General features: G+C 44.6%; 1 protein-coding gene across 1 annotated transcript in view; it reads right to left on the bottom strand.

The window, feature by feature from the left end:
- ITGA2 (integrin subunit alpha 2) overlaps positions 1-23547 on the bottom strand; it is a 160468-nt gene that overhangs the window by 114354 nt on the left and 22567 nt on the right. The gene's annotated exons all lie outside the window — the stretch shown is intronic.

The raw sequence follows: 23547 nt of genomic DNA on the forward strand, positions 1-23547 counted from the left end.
TGGGAAGTAAAGTTGCCACTGCGAAAAGGGACTGTGTCGTTGCTCCCAGGCCTGTCTTTCGAGTTGCACATCATTGCGGCCTTCTAGGAAGTTTGGTGTGCCACTTACACTCAACTGGACTCGGAGAAGTTTCCCCTAAGAACAGTGGGTTTCTTGCTACATATTGTAAATGCTACTCATACCTTTATTGGGTTGCTCCGTATTTGATAAGGGTTACAACATAGTTTTACCTCCATACCATAACTGTGTCACATTTTTCTAGTGAAATGATAAATGCTTAGAAACGAGGATATTCAAAACATATGTTTCTATGTAGGTGTGGTACAATTAGCAAATTGCAACCATATACTGCATGATTGGACATGACAAGCTGAATCCAATTAGTAAAAATCTCTCGCTGCCGTAGGCTCAAGGTCGTTAGTGGAGGCACAGTTTTCACAATCTTCAGTGGCAGATACCGTTTGTTTGTTTTCACACATTGTGGATCATTGTATGGTTTTTGGCATCATTTTCACAAAATTGGTCAAAGGCCGGGTTCACACTGCGTTAGCAGCTGCCCATTCAGCACATACGCTAACGGGCTGCTGCTAGCGCAAATGCCGACGTTTAATAGCGCTAGTGCAGATAGAGCATCTGCTAGCTCTATCTGCACTAGCAGTGACGGACCCAGAAACGCTGCAGCCCGCATCTCAGGGTCCATCACGCAATGACGGCACATCCCTAGCACACGCCCATTGTGCGCGCGCGCTAGCGATGCATCCAACATTGCAGTCTTAACGGTCTGCGTTACACAGCGTTATGCCACGGTGAAACGTAGTCCGTCTAACGGACTGCCAGGACGCAATGTGAACCCGGCTTAAAAAGCGGAGTACGAATTGGGAACATTGCCTTAGGGCAGGACCACATTTTTGCAGATAGTTGAATAATTGATGTCAAGTGATAAAATAATCACTTTGTACCAGATTTTCAATCTGCCTTCTACTACTGAATCCTCTTAGAGCTCATGTAGGCTGACACACTCTGTTTCTCATATCCACAGATTTCCTTTTTAAATTTAGGATCAGTTCCAACAACAAAAGGATGAATAAGGTGGAGAGCCGGCCCGAGGATTGCTGGCCCGATGACTGCTGGTTCTCTGTGTTGTACTTTATAGTGCGCCCCTTATGATTTAGTTCTAAAAGAACCCAGTCAATAAACTAGGAAATGTAGCAGGATCTATTACTCCTAACTTAGGATCAAGAACCAAAAATAAAACGTCTGGATGACCAGCACATCAGGATAAGAGATGCCTCTATGACTGGCAGACATGGACAGAAACAGGCCCCCCTGTGCTAGAACAATATAGGGGCCCTTTGTGGACCAATAGCTCCTCATAATGCAAAATTTCACCTGCTTTGTTAGTGGCAAGGGTCCCCTTACCTCTTGGACCCTCGTGATGCCAAACATGTTGCACCAGTGGTACGTCCACCCCTGGCCCCATCATTAATGACAACTGATGAGCCCTATGTCACTGCACAGGTCACTCATACTTAAAGGAAAGCTGTCTGCTAGAGCGCACGGCATGTATCAGACACTGATTTAATCATTTCAGCCACATATCTTTGACTATGAAATGGAAAAATATTCTTTAAAAGTCACCATGGACAGGGCCACACTGCAGACTGATCGGAACAGGTGGGTCCATAGTGTGTTTTTCTCACCCACTGCCAGTGACTGCTAGGTCCCCCCTTGCGTGTGTGCGTAGAGAGAGACCTGTCAGTCACTGGTAGTGGGTGGGGAGAATCCACCGGGGTCCCACCTGTACGACATGTCACCTATGCGACTCAGTCCCTGGTGGATTTAAAGTATGTTATTCTCTGAAACACAGCTGTATTTCAGAGCAAAGATACCTGGCTGACATCATAAAGCCAGTGCATATGACATGCTGCCCTTGGATTGTGCAAGTATCCGCTGTCAGGTTCTTTCTAAAGGTTTATTCCCATCGTATTAGAGGAGTATTTTTGGATTGTTTTTGTGAAAACAAGTAATTTTGAAATTAATTGTAATTCATCGGCACTATAGTAATGCACTCGTTGCCAAGAGGTCTGGCCACCGATGCAATCTAGCAATAGTGGTTGAATATGTGCAGTATTTACAAGCCCTTTCCCACTGGGTTGATATCCACTGCACTGGAGCTGGCCAGGATTGCTGGAGTGAACAGATCCTGACCATCTTCAGTCCTACTCTGCCCAGATGCAAAACGCAGAGCTGCTTCATAAAAGAAGTGCAGCGCCCCAGAGATCTGCTCGTTGCAGTATGACAATCTGCCACTAAAGGCCCCGTCACACTAAGCGACGCTGCAGCGATACCGACAACGATCCGGATCGCTGCAGCGTCGCTGTTTGGTCGCTGGAGAGCTGTCACACAGACAGCTCTCCAGCGACCAACGATGCCGGTAACCAGGGTAAACATCGGGTAACTAAGCGCAGGGCCGCGCTTAGTAACCCGATGTTTACCCTGGATACCATCCTAAAAGTAAAAAAACAACCACTACATACTTACCTACCGCTGTCTGTCCTCGGCGCTCTGCTTCTCTGCTCTGGCTGTGAGCACAGCGGCCGGAAAGCAGAGCGGTGACGTCACCGCTGTGCTTTCCGGCTGCACGGCGCTCACAGCCAGAGCAGAGAAGCACAGCGCCGGAGGACAGACAGCGGTAGGTAAGTATGTAGTGGTTGTTTTTTTACTTTAACGATGGTAACCAGGGTAAACATCGGGTTACTAAGAGCGGCCCTGCGCTTAGTAACCCGATGTTTACCCTGGTTACCAGCGAAGACATCGCTGAATCGGTGTCACACACACAGATTCAGCGATGTCAGCGGGAGAGCCAGCGATGAAATAAAGTTCTGGCCTTTCTTCCCCGACCAGCGATATCACAGCAGGGGCCTGATCGCTGCTGCGTGTCACACTGGACGATATCGCTAGCCAGGACGCTGCAACGTCACGGATCGCTAGCGATATCGTCTAGTGTGACGGTACCTTAAGGGGAGTGATGGTACGTCTGATGGCACTGAAGGAATTCTACCGACCAGGTATCACCAGCACACATTACTCTTCACACACCGGCCACTAGGGGGAGAAAAAGGCTTTATTTATTGGGCCACTCCTCACACTGGTAAAACTAGGGGTTGGATAGCAAGTTAGTCAGAAGCTGACTGGGTTGGATTCAGTCAACATCCCGTGGCATGGGGTGTTGCAGGGAAAAGACACAGGGGGGTCCCTGTCAGGCGTGGGAACCTGGCAGGTGCCTAGCGAACAGAGCAGAACGTAACGGAACCGCGCCTGCACACCCCGCGGCGGTATCCTAAGAGAGAGACACGAAAGGAAGGATATTGTGGAACAGTGAGAAACGAGATCAAGCACAAAGGAGAACCAGTAGGAGTCGTGCCGTGAGACCGAGGCAACATCCTACTGAGGCGCGTAGCCGGTGGCCGGAACACCGCGGGAGTAACAGACTCTAGGCCTTACTTCGAACTCCGCAGGACAGTTAATTATAGGTTGGCTGTCTACCTTAAATTTCCTACGAAGACATAGGGGGCAACGCGTGGAGAGGGGCGTCTCTAGGGTCCCGGAAGAGCTCCGAGCCTTCCCGTCATACGGGTGCGTCCTAGCCATAACATACTGGGGGACGAGAAACTAGTAACATCTGAAACAAGCGAGAGAGAATTAGAAAGAACGAACGAGAACAGCCGTTGTGAGGACTATTCCGAATGCTCAGCAGGGTAGCACTACAACACACAGGCGCTAGTGGTAGGCACTGATTTCCACCTGCAAAGAGAACTCTGGAAGTGCCCATCGGACCGGCCGGTCTCAGATAGCCCTGTTAACTGTGCTCTGGATTGAGGATCCTGACGTCTTCAGTAAAGAGGTAAAGAGACTGCAACCCTGTGTCCTCATTATTGACTGCACCTCACACCATCACCATCCACCTTACTGGGAAGCCCTGGGGACATACTTCACCTGTGGGAAGGTATACCATCCAGCTGCAATTCCATCACCCCAGCGGACCCCACAGCAGCGTCGGTCACCCTGACCGAACACCACAGGTGGCGTCATGAATCCCTGATAGACCACCTTTATTGGACGCTCCTTAGCAGGGTCGCGGACCGGGTCTAGCCACCGTGACAGCCACAGAACCGAACCAGAGAGGCCCGGTACCGAGAACTCATGGCCCTGTGTCTGGGGGCGCTCCAGAAGCATCTGAGTGCAAGCCGGCACAGTGACGATGCCACTGACCTGAACTGTCAGGAATATCTACCAGCCCCACAACTACAAGGCTGGCTGGAGAAAGGTGGTCTCTTGCTTAGAAGATTGGACAGAGCCTTTAGAAAGACCATATCTGGCCCACACAGCAGAGGTATGGCACAGCAAGGACAAGTAGACAACACTAAAAGTTAGGCCACCGCGCTACCTATCTCCTAGATAATGAATATAATGAACTAAAAAGTACCCACAAAAGGGTTAAACTAAAACACTTACTGAGTGGTTGAAGAGCCAGGACTTGGACTGCGGAAGCTTGGTGGAGCGCTGAAGAGATGAAGGCAGCCGCTCCTCCGTGAGTCCGAGGTGAGTCCTGTTCGGCACCCGTCTTCTGCTCCATTTTCTTGTAGCTCCGGGTGACGTCACCCAGACCACGCCCCCCTATTCCCCGTCGCAGTGTAGCGACGCCCCTGGCCAGGACGCCGCTTGTCTACATTCTCGGCGTGCGCGTGGCAGCCAGGCGCCAATAGGGAGGACGCTCCCCTCGGGCCTGTTGCTTCACGCTGCCGTCCGGACCTCCTTACCTCGGACTCACCTCGGACTCACGGAGGAGCGGCTGCCTTCATCTCTTCAGCGCTCCACCAAGCTTCCGCAGTCCAAGTCCTGGCTCTTCAACCACTCAGTAAGTGTTTTAGTTTAACCCTTTTGTGGGTACTTTTTAGTTCATTATATTCATTATCTAGGAGATAGGTAGCGCGGTGGCCTAACTTTTAGTTTTACTCCTCTGCATATATATGACAGGCTTGGCGCAGTAGCCATCTAGGCACCAGCAGCTTCCCCCCACTCCTACACCCACTATCATTCGGAGCGCCGGTGTATTTGTTATATTATTTCAAGTAGACAACACTGGTTAAAGCTAAAGAACCTGAATTTTAACTAATAGGAGATAGTTACAGTCCAATATAACAGTCCATAACGGACAGAACATACAGTTAGGTCCATATATATTTGGACAGAGACAACATTTTTCTAATTTTGGTGATAGACATTACCACAATGAATTTTAAACAAAACAATTCCGGTGCAGTTGAAGTTCAGACTTTCAGCATTCATTTGAGGGTATCCACATTAAAATTGGATGAAGTGTTTAGGAGTTTCAGCTCCTTAACATGTGCCACCCTGTTTTTAAAGGGACCAAAAGTAATTGGACAGATTCAATAATTTTAACCCCTCTGTGACCTTAGACGTACTATCCCGTCGAGGTGCCCTGGGCTTATCTGACCCTGGACGGGATAGTACGTCATAGCCGATCGGCCGCGCTCACGGGGGGAGCGCGGCCGATCGCGGCCGGGTGTCAGCTGCTTATCACAGCTGACATCCGGCACTATGTGCCAGGAGCGGTCACGGACCGCCCCCGGCACATTAACCCCTGGCACACCGCGATCAAACATGATCGCGATGTGCCGGCGGTGCAGGGAAGCACCGCGCAGGGAGGGGGCTCCCTGCGGGCTTCCCTGAGCCCCCCGCAGCAACGCGATGTGATCGCGTTGCTGCGAGGGTCTCCTCACCTCCCTCCCTGCTCGAGCCCCGGATCCAAGATGGCCGCGGATCCGGGTCCTGCAGGGAGGGAGGTGGCTTCACAGAGCCTGCTCAGAGCAGGCACTGTGAAGGCTGCAGTGCTGTGCAAACTGTCAGATCACTGATCTGTGATGTCCCCCCTTGGGACAAAGTAAAAAAGTAAAAAAAAATTTTTCCAAATGTGTAAAAAAAATAAAAAAAAATATTCCAAAATAATGAAAAAAAAAAAAAAATATTATTCCCATAAATACATTTCTTCATCTAAATAAAAAAAAAAAAACAATAAAAGTACACATATTTAGTATCGCCGCGTCCGTAACGACCCGACCTATAAAACTGTCCCACCAGTTAACCCCTTCAGTAAACACCGTAAGAAAAAAAAAAAAAAACGAGGCAAAAAACAACGCTTTATTATCATACCGCCGAACAAAAAGTGGAATAACACGCGATCAAAAGGACAGATATAAATAACCATGATACTGCTGAAAGCGTCATATTGTCCCGCAAAAAAAGAGCCGCCATACAGCATCATCAGCAAAAAAATAAAAAAGTTATAGTCCTGAGAATAAAGCGATGCAAAAATAATTATTTTTTCTGTAAAATAGTTTTTATCGTATAAAAGCGCCAAAACATAAAAAAATGATATAAATGAGGTATCGCTGTAATCGTACTGACCCGAAGAATAAAACTGATTTATCAATTTTACCAAACGCGGAACGGTATAAACGCCTCCCCCAATAGAAATTCATGAATAGCTGGCTTTTGGTCATTCTTCCTCACAAAAATCGGAATAAAAAGCGATAAAAAAATGTCACGTGCCCAAAAATGTTTTCAATAAAAACGTCAACTCGTCCCGCAAAAAACAAGACCTCACATGACTCTGTGGACCAAAATATGGAAAAATTATAGCTCTCAAAATGTGGTATTGCAAAAAATATTTTTTGCAATAAAAAGGGTCTTTCAGTGTGTGACGGCTGCCAATCATAAAAATCCGCTAAAAAACTCGCTATAAAAGTAAATCAAACCCCCCTTCATCACCCCCTTAGTTAGGGAAAAATAAAAAAAAATGTATTTATTTCCATTTTCCCATTAGGGCTAGGGTTAGGGCTAGGATTAGGGTTAGGGTTAGGGCTAGGGTTAGGGCTAGGGTTAGGGCTAGGGCTAGGGTTAGGGCTAGGGTTAGGGCTAGGGTTAGGGCTAGGGTTAGGGCTAGGGTTAGGGCTAGGGTTAGGGTTAGGGCTAGGGTTAGGGCTAGGGTTAGGGCTAGGGTTAGGGCTAGGGTTAGGGTTAGGGCTAGGGTTAGGGTTAGGGCTAGGGTTAGGGCTAGGGTTAGGGTTAGGGCTAGGGTTAGGGCTAGGGTTAGGGTTAGGGCTAGGGTTAGGGCTAGGGTTAGGGCTAGGGTTAGGGTTAGGGTTGGGGCTACAGTTAGGGTTGGGGCTAAAGTTAGGGTTAGGGTTTAGATTACATTTACAGTTGGGAATAGGGTTGGGATTAGGGTTAGGGGTGTGTCAGGGTTAGAGGTGTGGTTAGGGTTACCGTTGGAATTAGGGTTAGGGGTGTGTTTAGATTAGGGTTTCAGTTATAATTGGGGGGTTTCCACTGTTTCGGCACATCAGGGGCTCTCCAAACACGACATGGCGTCCGATCTCAATTCCAGCCAATTCTGCGTTGAAAAAGTAAAACAGTGCTCCTTCCCTTTCGAGCTCTCCTGTGTGCCCAAACAGGGGTTTACCCCAACATATGGGGTATCAGCGTACTCAGGACAAATTGGACAACAACTTTTGTGGACCAATTTCTCCTGTTACCCTTGGGAAAATACAAAACTGGGGGCTAAAAAATAATTTTTGTGGGAAAACAAAAAGATTTTTTATTTTCACGGCTCTGCGTTATAAACTGTAGTGAAACACTTGGGGGTTCAAAGTTCTCACAACACATCTAGATAAGTTCATTGAGGGGTCTAGTTTCCAATATGGGGTCACTTGTGGGGGGTTTCTACTGTTTAGGTACATTAGGGGCTCTGCAAACGCAATGTGACGCCTGCAGACCAATCCATCTAAGTCTGCATTCCAAATGATGCTCCTTCCCTTCCGAGCCCTCCCATGCGCCCAAACGGTGGTTCCCCCCCACATATCGGGTATCAGCGTACTCAGGACAAATTGGACAACAACATTTAGGGTCCAATTTCTCCTGCTAACCTTGGAAAAATACAAAACTGGGGGCTAAAATATAATATTTGTGGAAAAAAAAATATTTTTTATTTGCATGGCTCTGCGTTATAAACTGTAGTGAAATACTTGGGGGTTCAAAGCTCTCACAACACATCAAGATGAGTTCCTTAGGGGGTCTACTTTCCAAAATGGTGTCACTTGTGGGGGGTTTCTACTGTTTAGGTACATTAGGGGCTCTGCAAACGCAATGTGACGCCTGCAGACCATTCCATCTAAGTCTGCATTCCAAATGGCGCTCCTTCCCTTCCGAACCCTCCCATGCGCCCAAACGGTGGTTCCCCCCCACATATGGGGTATCAGCGTACTCAGGACAAATTGGACAACAACTTTTGGGGTCCAATTTCTCCTGTTACCCTAGGGAAAATACAAAACTGGGGGCTAAAAAATAATTTTTGTGGGAAAAAAATTTTGTTTCATTTTTATGGCTCTGCATTATAAACTTCTGTGAAGCCCTTGGTGGGTCAAAGTGCTCACCACACATCCAGATAAGTTCCTTAGGGGGTCTACTTTCCAAAATGGTGTCACTTGTGGGGGGTTTCAATGTTTAGGCACATCAGTGGCTCTCCAAACGCAACATGGCGTCCCATCTCAATTCCTGTCAATTTTGCATTGAAAAGTCAAACTGCGCTCCTTCCCTTCCGAGCTCTCCCATGCGCCCAAACAGTGGTTTACTGCCACATATGGGGTATCAGCGTACTCAGGACAAATTGGACAACAACTTTTGAGGTCCAATTTCTTCTCTTACCCTTGGAAAAATAAAAAATTGGGGGCAAAAATATAATTTTTGTGAAAAAATATGATTTTTAATTTTTACGGTTCTGCATTATAAACTTCTGTGAAGCACTTGGTGGGTCAAAGTGCTCACCACACATCCAGATAAGTTCCTTAGGGGGTCTACTTTCCAAAATGGTGTCACTTGTGGGGGGTTTCAATGTTTAGGCACATCAGTGGCTCTCCAAACGCAACATGGCGTCCCATCTCAATTCCTGTCAATTTTGCATTGAAAAGTCAAATAGCGCTCCTTCCCTTCCGAGCTCTCCCATGCGCCCAAACAGTGGTTTACTGCCACATATGGGGTATCAGCGTACTCAGGACAAATTGGACAACAACTTTTTGGGTCCAATTTCTCCTGTTACCCTTGGTAAAATAAAACAAATTGGAGCTGAAGTAAATTTTTTGTGTAAAAAAGTTAAATGTTCATTTTTATTTAAACATTCCAAAAATTCCTATTAAACACCTGAAGGGTTAATAAACTTCTTGAATGTGGTTTTGAGCACCTTGAGGGGTGCAGTTTTTAGAATGGTGTCACACTTGGGCATTTTCTATCATATAGACCCCTCAAAATGACTTCAAATGAGACGTGGTCCCTAAAAAAAAATGGTGTTGTAAAAATGAGAAATTGCTGGTCAACTTTTAACCCTTATAACTCCCTAACAAAAAAAAAAATTGGTTCCAAAATTATGCTGATGTAAAGGAGACATGTGGGAAATGTTACTTATTAAGTATTTTGTGTGACATATCTCTGTGATTTAATTGCATAAAAATTCAAAGTTTGAAAATTGCGAAATTTTCAAAATTTTCGCCAAATTTCCGTTTTTTTCACAAATAAACGCAGGTACTATCAAAGAAATTTTACCACTATCATGAAGTACAATATGTCACGAGAAAACAATGTCAGAATCACCAGGATCCGTTGAAGCGTTTCGGAGTTATAACCTCATAAAGGGACAGTGGTCAGAATTGTAAAAATTGGCCTGGTCATTAACGTGCAAACCACCCTTGGGGGTAAAGGGGTTAAATAAAATGTTCATTTTTAGTATTTTGTTGAAAACCCTTTGTTGACAATGACTGCCTGAAGTCTTGAACTCATGGACATCACCAGACACTGTGTTTCCTCCTTTTTGAAGCTCTGCCAGGCCTTCACTGCAGTGGTTTTCAGTTGCTGTTTGTTTGTGGGCCTTTCTGTCTGACGTTTAGTCTTTAACAAGTGAAATGCTGCTCAATTGGGTTGAGATCAGGTGACTGACTTGGCCATTCAAAAATATTCCACTTCTTTGCTTTAATAAACTCATGGGTTGCTTTGGCTTTATGTTTTGGGTCATTGTCCATCTGTAGTATAAAACGACGACCAATCAGTTTGGCTGCATTTGGCTGGATCTGAGCACACAGTATGGCGGCTCTGAATACCTCAGAATTAATTCGGCTGCTTCTGTCCTGTGTCACATCATCAATAAACACTAGTGACCCAGGGCCACTAGCAACTATACATGCCCAAGCCATCACACTGCCACCGCCGTGTTTTACAGATGATGTGGTATGCTTTGGATTATGAGCTGTACCACGCCTTCCCATACTTTTCTCTTTCCATCATTCTGGTAGAGGTTGATCTTGGCTTCATCTGTCCATAGAATGTTCTTCCAGAACTGTGCTGGCTTTTTTAGATGCTTTTTAGCAAAGTCCAGTCTCGCCTTTTTCTTCTTGATGCTTATGAGTGGCTTGCACCATGCAGTGAACCCTCTGTATTTACTTTCATGCAGTCTTCTCTTTATGGTAGATTTGGATATTGATACGCTGACCTCCTGGAGGGTGTTGTTTACTTGGTTGGCTGTTGTGAAGGGGTTTCTCTTCACCATGGAGATTATTCTGTGATCATCCACCACTGTGGTCTTCCGTGGGTGCCCAGGTCTTTTTGCATTGATGAGTTCACCAGTGCTTTCTTTCTTTCTCAGGATGTACCAAACTGTAGATTTTGCCACTCCTAATATTGTAGCAATTTCTCGGAAGGGTTTTTTCTGCTTTCGCAGCATAAGGATGGCTTGTTTCACCTGGATGGAGAGCTCCTTTGACCACATGTTTACTTCACAGCAAAACCTTCCAAATGCAAGCACCACACTTCAAATTAACTCCAGGCCTTTTATCTGCTTAATTGAGAATGACATAACGAAGGGATTGCCCAAACCTGTCCATGAAATAGCCTTGGAGTCAATTGTCCAATTACTTTTGGTCCCTTTAAAAACAGGGTGGCACATGTTAAGGAGCTGAAACTCCTAAACCCGTCATCCAATTTTAATGTGGATACCCTCAAATGAAAGCTGAAAGTCTGATCTTAAACTGCATCTGAATTCTTTTGTTTAAAATTCATCGTGGTAATGTCTATAACCAAAATTAGAAAAATGTTGTCTCTGTCCAAATATATATGGACCTAACTGTAGATGTGTTATATGTACGCCGCTAGGTTCAGATAGGGGTGGAACAGGTCTCATGAATTCTTTGGAACTCTGGGGGAACCGTTACTCAGGACGACCATGTACTGCAGCTTCTTCAGGCACAAGATGGATCCACTTGCTCACACAGATACAATTGATAGAGTCCTCATGAACAGATTAACAGTGTAGTTTAAAGGGAACCTGTCACCCCCAAAATCGAAGATAAGCCAAGCCCACCGGCATCAGGGGCTTATCTACAGCATTCTGTAATGCTGTAGATAGGCCCCCGATGTACCTGAAAGATGAGAAAAAGAGGTTATATTATACTCACCCAGGGGAGGTCCCGGTATGATGGGCGTTGCAGTCCGGTCCGGGGCCTCCCATCTTCATAGGATGACGTCCTCTTCTTGTCTTCATGCCGCGGCTCCGGCTCCGGCGTACTTTATTGGGGGCAGAGCAAAGTACTGCAGTGCGCAGGCGCTGGGCCTCTCTGACCTTTCCTGGCGCCTGCACACTGCAGTACTTTGCTTTGCCCTCAACAGGGCAGACAAAGTACGCCTGTGCCAGAGCCGCAGCATGAAGACAAGAAGAGGACATAATCGTAAAAAGATGGAAGGCTCCGGACCGGACCATGACACCCATCGGACCAGAACCGGACCGGGACCGCCCCCGGGTGAGTATAATCAAACCTCTTTTTCTCATCTTTCAGGATACATCAGGGGCTTATCTACAGCATTACAGAATGCTGTAGATAAGCCCCTGATGCTGGTGGGCTTAGCTCACCTTCGATTTTGGGGGTGACAGGTTCCCTTTAAGCACAGGCTTCATAAACAGGACAGCTGCTTCTTAGAGGTACATTGACTAACAGTCTCTTTAGATAGCACAGTTCAGCACAGATCAAGACTCTTTACAAAAGCACCAGAATATACAGCATTCCTTACAGTGTAATGGAGGAGGGACGGGGGTTTGTTGAGGGAGATTATCCCTGTACACAACTTCTTCCAGTCCTTATCTTTCCACTCCTGTTAGGGTACCTTCACACTCAGCGACGCTGCAGCGATACCGACAACGATGTAGATCGCTGCAGCGTCGCTGTTTGGTCGCTGTAGAGCTGTCACACAGACAGCTCTCCAGCGACCAACGATCCCGAGGTCCCCGGTAACCAGGGTAAACATCGGCTTACTAAGCGCAGGGCCGCGCTTAGTAACCCAATGTTTACCATGGTTACCAGCGTAAACGTTAAAAAAACAAACACTACATACTTACCTTCCGCTGTCTGTCCTCCGGCGCTCTGCTTTCCTCTGCACTGTCAGCCGAAAAGCAAAGCGGTGACGTCACCGCTGTGCTTTCCGGCTGGCCGGCGCTGACACAGGATGCAGGAGGAGTGCAGAGAAGCACAGCGCCGGGGACAGACAGCTGAAGGTAAGTATGTAGTGTTTGTTTTTTTAACGTTTACGCTGGTAACCAGGGTAAACATCGGGTTACTAAGCGCGGCCCTGCGCTTAGAAACCCGATGTTTACCCTGGTTACCAGTGAAGACATCGCTGGATCGGCATCACACACACCGATCCAGCGATGTCAGCGGGAGATCCAGCGACGAAATAAAGTTCTGGACTTTCCTCAGCAACCAACGATCTCCCAGCAGGGGTCTGATCGTTGGTCGCTGTCACACATAACGATTTCCTTAACGATATCGTTGCTACATCACAAAAAGCAACAATATCGTTAACGATATCGTTATGTGTGAAGGTACCTTTAGACTTCCTCAACTAGCAGTATAGGGGTAGCCCAACTTCACAGTGTACATGAATCCAGTGTCCCTATGGTTCACTTGTCTGAACTTCTGTGAGAGAGATCACAGAAACACACTGCCTTTGGCTGCTGCCAGACTGGTAAACAAGTTTCCCACAATCCCCCTGGGGCTCTGCTAACCACTCTCTGTCTTCTGTGACTGTGTTAACCCCTCTAGTTGCTGGATGCTTTTGAAGCAACAACAGTTAGCACTATTTCTGCATGTCACAGAGGCTGGATAGCGAGAGTGATGGGCAGTCCGGCTCTGTTTGGTGATCCAGCTCTCATGGCTTCGCTCACCAAAAAGAGCAGTCTCTTTTGGCTCACAAAACGGCTCTTATTGGATCCTAAATGGATCTCCATTGATTGTGTGTTCAGGCGCCTGAAGCCACGGCCACCTACAGCAGAAACGCCGCCCACTTGCTAGGGACCAATTAAATTGATGAGTGGGTGGAGTTTTGCTCAGGTGGGCGGGGTTACGCCTCCCGAAGTCCGGGATTTTATGCCCAGTGAGAGCCATTCAGGGATTTTAGTGGCTCTCACTGGCGTGCCGGCTCCCATCATTCACAGCAGGGAGCCAGCTCTTTGTGTCGGATCGTTCGCAAACGACACATCACACTACTCATTATTACTTCAACAGTCTTTTATGAGGTCTCCTTTACCTCTTTTCATCTTAAGATTCTGTGTTTTATCTCTGGCTCACCCAGAAACAATTCTTTCTCTTTGATTCTTTCTCCCACTCTTTCATCCGTACCTTTCGACTCCCCACCAGGCACACGGTGCATGGCACACTCTTCTTCCCTCTACAACCACCAAAAAATTCTAATTTTTAGCACTTATGCATATAATGTTGCAAGTGTCCAGTGGGTGGTCCTGAGCCTGCTAAGTGCTCAGGCTTTCCTCAGTAAACTATACCTTCCCCTTGGTCTTATTTGATGTCTCTCTTCGGTGATGAAAAGAGTGACATAAGCGAACACTCGAGATGTCAAAAAAGACCAGGGGAAAGCTACAGGGCAGAGTTCAGTGAGGACATCCAGAGCACATGCTGGTCTCGGGACCGCCCACTGGACACTTGCAACCTCACTTGCCTATGTAATAGTAGGTTGTTTTCAAGGCAATTCAGTCCATTATCCGGTGCGAATACAGGTTTAATGGACATAAAGGATGTAACAGATTCCCCGAAATTGCATCCTGACATTTGGGATCCCAGCTACTAGAATATTTTTCACGTCTTAGTTCATTCATATGGGATACTTCAATACTTTTTCCATATTGGGCCAATGTTCTGCTGCAGCTTTTACTGGTAATAACCTTTCCTACATTGAAAAATAAAAACCATCCGCGAGCGTGTTTCCTATTAGTTAGAAAAACATCCTTCATTAGATGACATACTGCGAATATCCTATATCATATACGTCCAGCGCTGCGTGTGGTGCCTGACAGGAGAGGAAAGGCTTAGTAAGAAGTCAGAGACGTACTGCGCTGATAATGAGGGTTGATTTTTTGAGGAATTGGTGAAATGTTGACATTACATCTCCGTGTAACATCATTGCTGAATATTGGGTTTTAGATGTACTTTTTCAGTTCTTCATGACAAGGTTTTACAATGGATATTAACCTCTGTCGTGCCAGAATAGTGACTAAGAGTAAAGAATGTAGGTAGTCTCCTAATTTATCTGTTATATCCCTAAATAGAGCAGCAGTTTGTGCTCCAGAGCTACAATTTTTCTGGATTTTAAGGATTAAAAATGGCGACCAAGGGCACACAGTCATAGAACAATACATACTGTAGGTTCTTAATTGGTCTCTTAGGCTATGGTCACACGTTGCCTTTTTGCTGCATTTTTTTCTGCAGGCAAAACCTGCTATCTTGGCATTAAATAAGCTGCTTACAAAAAGCAGGTTTAGCTGAGTTTTTTTTTTGCTGCGTTTTCTTTGTCTCTTGTGCAAGTTGATAACGTTTAATGCGCCCCCCTAAAAAAGCATGATTTAACTTCCTTAGGTTATTGCACCAAAAACTGACACCTGTATTTTTTGCTGCATTCTTGCATTTACCCATTGTTTCCTTAGGTGAAAAAAACGATGCAAATACACAGAAAAAATGCTGAAAGAAGTGACATGCTGCAGTTTGCAAAAACGATTTCCAAATCAGTCAGGAAAATCCAATGTGTGTGCATGAGATTTCTGAAATCTCATAGGCATTGCTGGTACTGTAAAACGCAGCTTAAAATTTGCATAAAAGAAAAAAACACACAGCAAAAACACAACGTGTGAACATAGCCTTACAAAGACTTGCTCCTTTGCGGAGTCTTTTTGTAGTAGTGTAATAGATGAGTAGTCTCATATAATTTTCTTTTGTAAAACATAGTTCAGTATTATAGGATGCTTTAGTAACCTGATTTGGTGCTCAGGAATACTATCCTATTACAGCTCTGTTTTACTGAAAAAATCACCCCAATTGTGCTGGCTACTAAGTGTTTCCCACTTTAGTAACTTGCTGTCCTCTGCCTGTTGCTAAGTGTAATCCATCTTCCAGCAGAGAGTCCAAGATGGTTTAGAGGAAGGTGGATCTCTGTCTTTCTGCTCCTGCTGGTCAAAATGTACTTAAGCACTACATTAGCTTGCCAATGTATTCAGTTTCATGTTTTGCTACTTCACAACCTGTAAAGATGCCTACAACATGCCTAAAGTGACGCAATCAACAAATAGGACAAAATAACTGAAAACTTCAGAGTGCATAACTATTCACCACCTTAAAGTCAGTGCTTTGTAGAGCCTCCTTATGCTGCAATTACAGCTGTAAGTCGCTTTGGATAAGTCTCTATGAGCTTTCCACATGTTGCCACCTGGATTTTTCCTATTCCTCAAGCAAAACTGTTCCAGCTCCTTCAAGTTAGATGGTTTTCTCTGGTGAACAGCAATCTTCAAGTCTGACTACAAATTATCAATTACCGGTAGATTAAGGTTTAGTTTTCTTTGCTAGGCCCTCTCCAAAACATTTAAACTGTTCCCCTTAAACCACTTGAGTGTTGCTTTAGGGGTATGATTTGGGTAATTGTCTTGTTGGAAGGTAAACCTTCATCCCAGTCTCAAATCACTGACAGACTGAAACAGGTTTTGTGCAAGAATATCCCTGTATTTCGCACTATCCATGTTCCCCTCAACTCAGACAATTTTCCCTGTTTCTGCTACTGAAAAACATGATGTTGCCACCACCATGTTTCACTGTGGGGATGATGTTCTAGGGGTGATGAGATGTGATGGTTTGGCGCCAGACATAGCCTTTACCTTTGTGGGAAAAATAACAATTTTGTTCTAATCTGACTACAGCACCTTCCTCCATACATTAGGGGAGTCTCCCACATGTCTTTTGGCAAACACAAAACGAGTCTTACAGTTTTTGTGTGTAAGTAAAGGCTTTTTTCTGCTCACTCTTCCATAAAGGCCACTTCTATAGAAAGTACAGATTAATGTGGTCGTTCGTACAGATGTTTCAGTCTCTGCTTGGGAACTCTGCAGCTCCTTCAGGGTTACCTTTAGTCTCTGAGCTGAATCTCTGATTAATGTTCTCCCTGCCCAGACTAAGAGTTTTGGTGGTCGGTCATGTCTTTTCAATTTTGTTGTGGTACAATGTTGATTCAATTTGCTGATGGATTTGATGATGCTCTGAGGGATCATCAGAGATTGGGATATTTTTTATAACCCAAGCCTCACTTATATGTCTCAACAACTTTGTCCCTGACTTGTTTGGAGATCTCCTTGGTCTTCATGGTGTTTGGTTATTGGTGCATCTTGCTTAATGGTGTTGCAGCCTCTGTGGCCTTTCAGAAAATGTGTGTATATACTGACAGACCATGTGACACACGTGGACTTCCTTCACTAAGCAGGTGACTTATGAAGGTACCGGTAATTGTTTTCACCAGAAATTTTTAGGGGCTTCATAGCAAAAGGGGTGAATACATATGCACATGCCAATTTTTAGTTAATTGATCCCATAAATTTAATTTATGCCTACATTTTTCTCACTTCTCCAACTTAGACTATTTAGTGCCGATGCATCACACACAAATCGGATTACACAAATATTTAAGTACAGGTTCTAATGTAACAAAATAGGTAAAAAGCCAAAGGAAGTGAATACTATGGCAAACCACTGTTGTTGTCAATCTGCTATTCACTGATTAGTGATCATATTTTTTCTCCAGAAATATGCTGCTGATCAAAAGGTGCAATAGCATCTTATCCGGTGGAGAGTGACATAAAGGGTCAGGGACTGGTAAAGTTGTGTGCCACACAACAGAGAATAAAGAACAATTATCAGCTGCTGCAGTCCACAGATTAAAAGCTGGAGATGTACTAGAAGGAAATAGGTGGACTTTCTGCGCTGCTCAAGGAGACCCCAAAGAATTCCCAGCAGGAGACGAGACAAAATATTGAGGTTTATTGTCAACGCGTTTCAAAGTCATCTGCCTTCTTCAGAAGACAAACCACATGTCCAGACAAACAAGTGGTTTGTCCTGTTGAGAAGGCAGATGACTTTGAAACGCGTTGACAATAAACCTCAATATTTTGTCTCGTCTCCTGGGAATTCTTCGGGATCTCCTTTAGCTGCTCAGAAAGTCCACCTATTTTCTTCTGGCATTATATCTTTATGGAAGCCTTAGAGACGGATCCTTAACTCCGGCACCCCTCTGTGAGTTAAAACCGAGAGCCCCCTTCTAAGAGTAGCAGTGGCCCCGACGTACCTACATGGACAGCCATTCATTTGATTGCTCATATACTGTACAATTCTGTACTGGATTGTAGCTTATGACAGAAAGTGCTGCATCATATATTTCTGGATGAAGTGTACGATCCACATATGAAGATGACAATCTAGCCATATATGTGATATCTGAGATATATTAATGGCTGCGGTCGTTCCTCTAAAGGGTTATCTCATCATTTCCGGACATTGGGATCATCCTGTTACATGTAACGTGTCTGCAGTAATATAAAACCTATGGTATAATTAGGTCTCTGTAATTACAATGTGGAGGTGAGAGCGAAACCACTCGGGTGTCAAAGAAATGAATTAACCATCTCATGTGCAGAACAAACTCTAAAATACAGCGGACTCATGCGGCAGAGGGCTGGATAGGGGGCATAGGGCTGCAAAGGGCTGCATAATGCTGCATAGGGGGCATAGTGCAGTCCACCAATGTTCACCATCCAACCTGATGGAACTGGAGAGGATCTGCAAGGAGGAATGGCAGAGGATCCACAAATCCAGGTGTGAAAAAGTTGTTGCCTCATTCCCAAGAAGACTCATGGCTGAACTAGTTCAAAAGGTGCTTCTACTCAATACTGAGCAAAGGGTCTGAATACTTATGACCATGTGATATTTCAGCTTTTCTTTTTTAATAAATTTGCAAACATTTCTACATTTCTGTTTTTTTCTGTCAAGATGGTGTGCAGAGAGTACATTAATGAGAAAAAAATGAACTTTTTTAAATACTTTGAATACTTTACATACCCACTGTATGTCCCCAATCCTGGTTTATATGTCCCCAATCCTGTGGCCCTTCCAGTTATATATCTCATCCGCTCTGCCTCCATAAATAGTTTTCTGGAGAACACTGTGCAGTTAGTTTTGACTAGGGATGAGCGGACCTGTGGAAGTCCGGGTTCTGGTATCAGACCCGATCTTTGGTTCTCTTGTGTCAGGACTTTCTCTGGAACTCCGAACATTAAAACGGACTTGCGGGAGATGTCCATGTTTTGAGTTTAGGTACCCCAAACTTTTTAGTTCAGGTTCGCTCATCTCTAGCCTTGACATATGCAAGTAAGAATGGACGCAGTAGCCTGGTAAGCTTCTGGAAAAACTAAGGCCTGATTCATCAAAGTGTTTAGACCAAAAAATAAATGAATTTTGTAAAACATTTCGAAAAGTCGAAACATTTTTGCACATTGCAGAGTTGCCCCCAAAATTTTGTAACTTTTGACGTTTTCACGCTAGTTTTTCACAGCTCTGCCAAATGAGTGGAGCTGGTGGAGGAGCCAAGGCGGAACGGGATGGAGGTGGGGGCAATGTCCGACTGTAAAATTAATAAATAATAATAATAATCTTTATTTTTTTATAGCGCTAACATATTCCGCAGCGCTTTACAGTTTGCACACATTATCATCACTATCCCCGTTGGGGCTCACAATCTAAATTCCCTATCAGTATGTCTTTGGAATGTGGGAGGAATCCGGAGTACCCGGAGGAAACCCACGCAAACACGGGGAGAACATACAAACTCTTTGCAGATGTTTTCCTTGGAGGGATTTGAACCCAGGACCCCAGCGCTGCAAGGCTGCAGTGCTAACCACTGCACCAATGTTTTTTACACCAAAAATCTTATGGTGAGGTGCAAGGAGGTGGACACCACTGAGACAATGCGCCAAATTCATTATGAGGCATTCTACTCCAGAACGTCGGGTCAGTAAGACTCACGTGTATATCGCTAGTCTTAACGGGCCGGGCCCAAGTCTCTGCTTGTGTTGTTGTCTTTGTTCCTTGGCTTTACGTAGACTGTGATGCGTCTTCTATATCAGTGGGACAGTGGAAAACGCTTGATTAGGGGCCACAAAGCCACAAATGAAGATTTTATCAGCCTCTAATGTGAAACAGTCTGGAACACAAAGGAGCGTTTCTCTACATTGTGGGATGAGACAGAAGTGAAAATATTTTCAATAAAATTACATTCTGTTACTAATTAACGAAGCCCAGCACAGTACGGCACGTCTGCTCCGCCAATAGAAGCAGCAGACTTTCTTCTGATTGTTTTCCCAGAACTACCTTGTCATCAGAAATGGCTTAATCTCCTTGTATCAGCTCAAGTTCTAGTTTTCTTATCGACTTTCTTTTTGTACATAACATAACACCATTTGTGAAACGTGCCTGAGCTGTAGCTTCTTAAAGGGGTAGTGCACCTGGGACAGTCCCTTTTAGTTGCAAGTCTTCTACATTGCAGGGAAAGAGACAGAGCTGCAATACCAGACAAAGCCCATGAACGTAAGTGGCGTTAGTTCTAGAAAATTTCTGATTCCTGGAAATTTAAAAAAAAATGATCTAAGGGCAGATAGTGGATTAAAATAATAATACAAAAAGATTTACTTACTAGAGACAAGCAAATCAATTCATTATTAATTAGTTATTATTTTTCCAAAAATTGCAATTCTGGTGATTTAGTGTAGTGAAGGGATTGGGAAGGGGCTAAAATAAACATATTAGATTCACCTGTGCTAGGCTCTCACCTGACACCTTACGCTGAAACTCCCCATCCTCCACACAGACCTTTAGTTCTTCTGGTGCGGAGACCCACATGGTCGCTTGGAGAACAACACAATTCATTGACCTCAAAGACGTGGGTCATTCCCCACCATGACTACATGGCCCTCTACACTGGATGAACCGAAGACCACTACATAGGATAAGGATTTTTATTATATCCCGCTTCCCTCCCCTCCAAATTTTAAGCATTGGGGTCTGGAGGTACCTTAGAGCACAATAAATGTCTTTTCATGGCAATAGGGTGGCACCTTCAATCAGACCGATTTCTGCAAACCAAATTGAATCTGCTGGCCGAATCAACGAATCTGCCTGAAATGAATTTTGGGAGATTTGGTCATCTTTGTTACTCATCTATTTCAACCCTTGGTCTTCCATGGTCACAGCGTTGGTGTTCCCTGCTAGCCTACAGCACTGTCATCATAATATACCATATAAATGCCATCATAAATGCTGTGAAACCACCAGTGCAGGACCAACAGTGACCACGGTGCAGAAACCTCATGGATTAGTCCTGCTTAAATTCCTAGTTATAAAGGGAAGAGATGCGATCTGGTTAAAGTTGGTGCAAATCAACCTGACCCTGATCCATCCACCACGTCAGTGATCTGTGACCACTGTAACGGAGCTCTGAGAACCCCCTCCTACTTTTTAGCATTCAAGGTTCTTCTTTTGATTAGCCAGCCGGTCTGTCAGGCTAGCTAATCAAAAGAAGAGCCGCAGATGTCGGGAGATAGGAGGTGGTTTCCAACACTCCCATCAGGCAAATCAAGTCACACCGCCTCTAGATCCAGATGCACCATTAAGGAAAGGGGGCCAAGTCCACCCCCAAAACAGGTGGAATTGTGCATTAGGAGTTATTACTGGACTGCAGAGGGCCCATGTATTGGTCTTGACCAGGGGCCTCTTCGGTCTGTGTCTACCCCCAGATCATCTGGTTAATAACATTATTGCGCTGTTAATGATAGGAAGGAATGATGACTCTCTGTTAATCACGCTGCTGTCTCGCTGTCATTTCCTCTGCCTATATCCATGTGAGGATGTGGAAACAGAAAGGGGATTTCAGGAGACGCAATGAAGAAGCTGAGTAAACCTGAACTCACGTATACACAACTTACTATAATATAAGAATAGAATGCAGAAGTTGCCATTACATACAGCTCTGGCAAAAATTAAGAGACCACTGCAAAATGTTCAGTTTGTCTGATTTTTCTCTTTATAGGTATATTTTAGAGTTTAATGTAATTTGTTCATTTATTCTATAAACTTCTGACAACATGTCTCCGGATTTACAAGCAATAAATTTAGTATTTTATTTTCTGACAAACAAAAATGGTCACAATTAAAAAAAAACCCAGTGCTTTCAGACCTCAAATAATGCAAAGAAAACAAGTTCATAATCATTTAGAACCAACAATACTAATGTTTTAACTCGGGAAGAGTTCAGAAATCAATATTTTGTGGAATAGCCATGATTTTTAATCACAGCTTTCATGCGTCTTGACATGCTTTCCACCAGTCTTTCACACTGCTTCTGGTGGAAAATGTAAGCAGTTCTTCTTTGTTTGATGGCTTGTGACTATCCATCACCCTCTTGATTACATTCCAGGGGTTTTCAATGGGGTTCAGGTCTGGAGATTGGACTGCCCATGACAGGGTTTTGATGTGGTGGTCTCCTAAGTTTTGCCAGAGCTGTATTTTATAGAAGCTAAAGGGATATTCACATCTCAAAAATTTTTAATACATTGATAGGGAATGCCATAAATGTCTGATGGAGGAGGGTCCTGCCTCTGGGACCTGTATCTATTTAGCAAACGTGCCCCCTTTGTACACCCCTGTTATGGGAGAAGTAGCCACACGTGTGGCTTTCACCACTGGTTTGTATTGAACACTCAGCAATTTTCAGAACTACAAATGAACGGAGAGACTTCCGCGTGCCATGCCACCTCTCCAATCTAGACAATGAGCAATGCAGCTCCATTCTCAACATACAAAGCCCAATGGTAAATGTCCCAGATGGGACAACCCTATAAAAATGACGGTATTCTCAAAATATTAATTTCACCCTTATCCACACAATAGAGAATAACTTACTGATCACTGTGGATCTGACACCTGTGATTCCCGGCGATCCTTAGAACGGTCTTGGGAAGCCAGGAAGGCTCTGCAAAGCCCCGTCTTCAATAAATTCAAGGCGTACATACATGACATCTGCTCCACTAAATGTTAATGGGACACTCCATTCTTTTTGTCAGTCCCAAAAAAAGTCAAGTTTGCGCACCTCCTCTCCATTCCAAAAAGGGCTTCTTTTGAGCTTCATTCTCTCAGCTGCAGAACCCCCATCTCAGGATTACTGGGGAAGTCACAGCTGTTACACTCTGGGTGATCAATAACTGTTCCCTATTCTATGGATATGGGATAGCTTAATATTTTTGGAATAACCTTCTAATTAGAATTTAGTATGTATTCTGTGCTGAAATAACTGTAAGTACCCTATATCTGATAATGCAAATAGAATGGTATACATAGGGATCAGCAGTATGCATCATTCCACTAGCAGTGATACTACATCCTCAATATGCCTTATCAGGCGGCGTCATTGAATGTTGGGAGTTGTAGTTTTACAAAAGTTGGGGTTCCAAAGACTGCTGATTACTGGCAATACAGTACTGCACCTTGGAAATTTTTTAAGAACGGGAACCTCCCTAATGGAAGGTTTTACCTGTCTCTGGAACTAGCGCCGGGCCTGGTTCACTTCTCAGGCCATGGCCGCCTCCTTTTACAATAGTCCTCAACTGGTTTCTGAGTCAACCTGGTGAAATTCTGTAACATTATCACCACAGGCTTTTTAAGGCTGGCTCTGGTAGAGGTCAGATGCTTGGGTAATAAGTATAATTGTCCACATTTGCTTTGAGTTCATCAAAAGATTTGATCTAATTCACTTGGGTGAGCTCCAACCAGGTGTCTATCTCCTGCTCTGCTACTCCTGATTTTCAATGGACAACCAGCATTATTTACAAGCTCAGGTCAACTTACCTTTTGTCCACACCAGCCTCTCAGCAAGCAATTTACCAACTTTATGCAACCGCACACACCTAGCCTCTGCAATCAAGTTCACTCATCTCTTCAAGGGTGTCTCTCATTTGCAGTTTCTTTTCTCTTACATTACTGTCATTAGCCAAAGTCCTGCTTG

The sequence above is a fragment of the Ranitomeya imitator genome, chromosome 1 (assembly GCF_032444005.1).
Source record: "Ranitomeya imitator isolate aRanImi1 chromosome 1, aRanImi1.pri, whole genome shotgun sequence".
NCBI classification, from domain to species: domain Eukaryota; kingdom Metazoa; phylum Chordata; class Amphibia; order Anura; family Dendrobatidae; genus Ranitomeya; species Ranitomeya imitator.